Source organism: Mustela nigripes, chromosome 12, assembly GCF_022355385.1.
Source record: "Mustela nigripes isolate SB6536 chromosome 12, MUSNIG.SB6536, whole genome shotgun sequence".
Classification (NCBI taxonomy): domain Eukaryota; kingdom Metazoa; phylum Chordata; class Mammalia; order Carnivora; family Mustelidae; genus Mustela; species Mustela nigripes.
This window is the reverse complement of record NC_081568.1, coordinates 145373473-145379472: the sequence shown is the minus strand read 5'-3', so window position 1 is coordinate 145379472 and position 6000 is coordinate 145373473. Positions and strand designations below refer to the sequence as shown.

The 6000-nt window shown below is 40.6% G+C and overlaps 1 protein-coding gene across 4 annotated transcripts in view; it reads left to right on the top strand.

The window, feature by feature from the left end:
* Positions 1–6000, top strand: part of KCNN2 (potassium calcium-activated channel subfamily N member 2) — a 460896-nt gene that overhangs the window by 43414 nt on the left and 411482 nt on the right. Inside the window, exon 1 of one of the 4 annotated variants that reach the window (XM_059416112.1) lies at positions 5816–5830. The exons of the other annotated variants lie outside the window; for them this stretch is intronic. The gene's annotated coding sequence lies outside the window, so the exon portion shown is untranslated. Of the gene's footprint in view, positions 1–5815; positions 5831–6000 lie in introns of those variants that run through there. 4 annotated transcript variants of the gene reach the window in all.

Below are 6000 nucleotides of genomic sequence, written 5' to 3'. Positions count from 1 at the left end.
TGTTTTTTTTTTTTTTTTTTATCCATTCTGATACCCTGTGTCTTTTGATTGGGGGCATTTAGCCCATTAACATTCAGGGTACTATTGAGAGATATGAATTCAATGCCATTGTATTGCTTGTAAGGTGACTGTTACTGTATATTGTCTCTGTTTCTTTCTGATCTACTACTTTTAGGGTCTCTCTTTGCTTAGAGGACCCCTTTCAATATTTCCTGTAGAGCTGGTTTGGGGTTTGCAAATTCTTTCAGTTTTTGTTTGTCCTGGAAGCTTTTTATCTCTCCTTCTATTTTCAATGATATCCTAGCTGGATATAGCATTCTTGGCTGCATGTTTTTCTCATTTAGTGTTGTGAATATATCATGCCAGTTCTTTCTGTCCTGCCAGGTCTCTGTGGATAGGTCCGCTGCCAATCTAATGTTTTTACCCTTGTATGTTACAGACTTCTTTTCCCGGGCTGCTTTCAGGATTTTTTCTTTGTCACTAAGACTTGTAAATTTTACTATCAGGTGATGAGGTGTGGACCTATTTTTATTGATTTTGAGGGGCATTCTTAGCATCTCCTGGATTTTGATGTTTGTTCCCTTTTCCATATTAGGGAAATTCTCTACAATAATTCTCTTCAATATACCTTCTGCTTCCCTCTCTCTTTCTTCTTCTTCTGGAATCCCAATTATTCTAATGTTGTGTCATCTTATGGTGTCACTTATCTCTCGAATTCTCTCCTCGTGGTCCAGTATTTGTTTGTCTTTCTTTTGCTCAGCTTCTTTATTCTCTGTCATTTGGTCTTCTATGTCACTATATTTTTTCTTCTGCCTCATTTATCCTAGCAGTAAGAGCTTCCATTTTTCATTGCTCCTCATTAATAGATTTTTTTATTTCAACTTGGTTAGATTTTAGTTCTTTTATTTCTCCTGAAAGGGCTTTTATCTCTCCGGAGAGGGTTTCTCTAATATCTTCTATGCCTTTTTTGAGCCCGGCTAGAACCTTGAGAATCGTCATTCTGAACTCTAGATCTGTCATATTACCAATGTCTGTATTGATTAGGTCCCCAGCCTTCGGTACTGCCTCTTGTTCTTTTTTTTGTCGTGAGTTTTTCTGCCTTGCCATTTTGTCCAGATAAGATTTGCTTTCTCCTTCTCTGGAATTCCGCTGTTCTCCTTGGTGAGTGACTTTGGTCTTGGCTGGGTTTCTTGTTGATATTCTGGGGGAGGGGCCTGTGGTAGTGATTCTCAAGTGTCTGCCCCAAGCGGAATTGCACCGCCCTTACCAGGACCCGGGCTCAGGAGCTGGGTTGAGTAATCTGCTCGGGTTTGCTTTCGTGAGCTTTTGTTCCCTGAGCGCTTTCTGTAGAGTTCTGGAGGACGGGAATGAAGATGGCGGCCTCCCAATCTCCGGCCTGGAGAGCTCGGGGTCCCGCTCCTCAGTGCACCCTCAGAGAAAAGCGCCTAATCGTCCCCGTCTCCCTGGCCTCTGGCTGCACTTGGGGGAAAACGCTCAATCGCTCGCACTTGGAGAAAAGCACCGATTGCTTCCGTCTCTATGGCCTCCGGCCATGCTCCGAGCTCACCCAGCCTGCGACTGGTTCAAGGTAAGTCCGAGTTGAGAGCTCACTTCTCGGCTCTCTCTGTAGCCGGCTTCCCTGCTCTAATACCTGCGAGCTCTGAGACACTCAGACACCCCCGGACCTTCTGTGACCCCGCGGGACCTTGGGTTATGCTGCCCCTGCGTGGGCTTCCCCCCGGTTTAGCCTCTGGAGCGATGTCACTCCTTGGAGCAGACTTTTAAAAGTCCTGATTTTGTGCTCCGTTGCTCCGCTGCTTGCCAGGAGCTGGCCCCTTCCCCCGCGGTCTATCTTCCCGTCACTTTGGATTCACTTCTCCGCAGGTCCTACCTTTCAGAAAGTGATCGATTTTGTTTCTAGAATTGTTGCTCTTCTTCTCTTTGATTTCCTGTTGGATTTGTAGGTGTTCACAATGGTTAGATAAGCTATCTAGCTGTCTCCTGTTACCTGATGTCGTCTCAGCTTGCTACTTCTCCACCATCTTGACTTGCACCCCCCCAAATTTCTATCTTTTTATCTTTATTCACAACTTAAACATCCCTATAAATCTCAATCTTAGAGGTTCATATGACATAATTGAAATGAAGTTAATTACCTATGAAGTAGGAAAGACAGGAATGAGCTATCTCCGAGAGTAATTTTAAGGTAGATTCGACTTTTGAACCGTGTTAATGTTTTACATCTTCCAAAAGGAAAAATGAGTTGCAGAGAATGGAGAAAACCCCTAAAATCCGGGGACTTGAAATACATGTCAAATCTGTAACCACAAAGAGGAAATAAAATAGTTCAAGACACTATTATGTATGATCCTCTGATTTTATGCTGTTAGTGGGATATATTCTCTCTTTCTCTTCTTTCTCTCTGTGTGTTTTTCTTTCTTTCTTTTTTTTTTTTTTTAAAGATTTACTTATTTATTTATTTGACAGACAGAGATTACAAGCAAGCAGAGAGGCAGGCAGAGAGAAAGAGGAAGCAGGTTCTCCGCTGAACAGAGAGCCCAATGCGGGGCTTGATTCCAGGATCTGGGATCATGACCTGAGCTGAAGGCAGAGGCTTTAACCCACTGACCCACCCAGGCGCCCTTCTTTTTTTTTTTTTTTTTGAGAGAGACGGAAAGAACCATTTGGGGGGGAGGAGCAGAGGGAGAGGGAGAAGCAGACTCCCCACTGAGCAGGGAGCCCCATGTGGGGCTCCATCCCAGGACCCCATATTCATGACCTGAGCTGAGGCAGAGGCTTAATGGACTGAGCTGCCCAGGCACCCTTAGTGGGATATATTCTAGAGGAAAATGAATTCCAAAGAAAGATTAATTTGTTAAGTTTAAGTGCTATGGGTATAGTTTTGACAAATTTTATGTATTAGTGGATTAATCAAAGAATGCATATATTGTTCTTGGAAGCCAGTGTTCACTTGTGGAGGTGGGAAAATAAATATATGGAATGAAAAAGGAGAGAGGGCATTCTTGCTTTGGATGTGTCAGTCTGAATATATTGTATATGTAGGGATGTATGTATATTGTGTGTGTGTGTGTGTACTACGCACCTAATAGGTCTAGAAGTAAAGAGTCCCCAGTGTCCAAGTGTCAGTGGGATACCTAGATTCTAGGACTTGGTTTCTAAACAGAAGAGACTAAGGTTTCTTAACAGAAATTAGAGATTCTGAGTCAGGGAAAGGTATAAACTAGGCTTAAAGGGCTGTGCTCTATCAGACAGTAAGAAAATGGAGAAGGCAACAGGTTCAGGAAAGGACTCCCACTGGCCAAATTTGGATAATGTGAACATCAAAAGAATAGCAACAATAAAAAATTAAACATTTAATTAAAAATGAAACTATAAGGCCCCAGTGATACATGATTTTATGTGTTTACATAATTTTGAATATATCCATCTTATAGATTTAAAAAAAATGTTTGTACTATTTTCACATATATAAGCATATGTACTTACTTTTATTAAGTCCTTCAGTAGATACATTTCACTATTGCTATCATTATAACCGTTATTTCATATGATTGCATAAAACTGAGTAGACCTGTAAATTCTAAACTGAATTCTTCTTCTTTTTTTATTGAAGTGTAATTAACCGTGTGTTATATTAGTTTCAGGTGTACAATATAATTCATCAGTTCTACACATTTTCCAGTGCTCATCACAATAAGTATACTTTTTTTTTTTAAAAAAGATTTTATTTATTTGAGAGAGAAAGAGAGAGAGAGAGAGAACAAGCACAGGGAGGGGCAGAGGGAGAGGGAGAAAAAGACTCAACTGAGCAGGGAGCCCGACACGGGGCTTGATCCCAGGACTTTGGGATTAGGACTTGAGCTGAACGCAGATGCCCAGCCTACTGAGCCAGCCAGCCGCCCCTACAAGAGTGTACTCTTAATCCCTATGGTCTATTTTGCCCGTTCCCCTAACCCCTCCCCTTTGGGAGCCACCAGATTTTTCTCTGTGTTTAAGAGTATGTTTTTTTTTTTTTTTAAATTTGCCTCTTTTTCCTTTTGTTCATTTGTTCTTAAATTCCACATGTAAGTAAAATGATACAGTAGTTGTCTTTCTCTTTCTTCTGACTTACTGCATTTAGATTATAGTCTCTAGATCCATCCAGGCTGTTACAAATGACAAGATCTCCTTCTTTTTTATGGTTGAGTAATATTCCATTATATGTATTTTTATATATGTGTGCATATATATATATATATTTATATATGTGTGTACACACACACACACACACACACACACACTGCATTTTCTTTATACATTCATCTCTGGGCATTTCACTTGCTTCCTTGTCTTGCCTATTGTAAATAATGCTGCAGGAAACATGGGGGTGCATATATCCTTTCAAATTAGGCACTGAGTATTATATAATACATGGGTAAATTTTATGTAATTGGGCAGGTTTTATAATTTATACCCAAATGGGGTTCGTTTTATAGATTTGTGAATAGTCACAGGATTTTAGCCATAGGAAAGAGTTCAGGGAATATTTGGTTTAATATTCTATTCATGATACAGTTATTAAGTGCTTGACAGGACTGACCTAGACCTGGTGCCAGGTGTAGACTACTCAGCTCTAGGGGGAGCCATTGACCTAATGGTTTGTTGTGCCGCAAATCACATTTGTCGCATCACCCTAGTTCCTGGGGACAACAGTGTAGAAGACAAAACAGCCCCAGACCTTGAAAGCTAGTCAGTCTAGAGAGGAAAATAGACCCATGTGATACATAGAAGTGATAAAAAAGCAATAGGACTGGTTTCTATGCAAGCTCCTGGGACAGACACCTACTTAGAACTGAGGGATGAGTTACATCTTTGCTGAGGTCTGAATGGAGAAGAGGCTGGGGAGAGCACAGAAAGGGGCACTAGAGGGAGGAAGAACTGCTCACAGCACGATGGAAAGCACTGGCCGGTGAGGCAGAGGACTTCGCTCAGGGAGTGAAAATGGTCCTGTTGCACAGACAAAGAAATGCTACAAAAAGCTAGAGGCTACAAGAGGTAAGGTGACTTGTCCTGTGTCACCTTCTCCATTGCCTCCTCTGATTCCTTCATGAACAGGTTAAATTGCGGTTGATTCATTCATCCCAAGTGCAGTGATCTTGTCTGGAAACATGCTACTAGAGTTTGTCAGTGGCTGACTGGGGCAACTGTGCCCTGCTCATCTTTGCCCACCCACGGAGCCTGCCCACGCTGGTTGTTTGCAGTGTGTTTTCACTGATGTTTTGGTTGTAGAGGTCTTGAGGTCTCCAAGACAAAATTGTCTCCAAAAAAAATTTGTCTCCAAGACAAATAACTGAAACCTGAAGAATTATTACAGAAAGATGTTTGTTCCGGATGTGAGGTACCTGCATATTCAAAAGCTAAAAGCAAAAGCAAAGAGGCTAAGAGCAAAAACATAGCACCTTCTTGGTCAGCATCCTGTTTGCTGGGTCTGTTTGCTTCCACTGTTTTTCCTGTCCACAGATGATACAAGTCCTCTGCGAGTCAAAATTGAATTGCCGAAATGACAAGTCAATCTTAAGAGAGCCTTAAAACCTCAAGATACATTGTATTTCCATTTATAGCAATGTTTAAATAATAATGCTTTTGTTTAATCAGATGATCTTGTAATTTTATTTTAAGAAATCAAATATATTTCACATAATTTTTTTGCTGTCAGAATACTAGGGTAATTTGTTGCTAATGGATTATCATATTTGCTTTCTGCTTTTATTAGGTTTATGCCATTTTCAGGAATTCAAGTTAGCCCTGAAGAAAGTTCATGAATGTCTAAGTAAGTCCTCAGTCCTCAGCTGCTTTTACTTGGCAAATATATGTTTAATTTCTTTGTCTGTGTTAGTTTAAAACAGAACCTGTAATTCTCATCCACATTATCCTTTTTTAGTTATTCTAAGATGGTCTATATTTGGTAGTTATTCTAAGGTATATTCTACATTTGAAGAT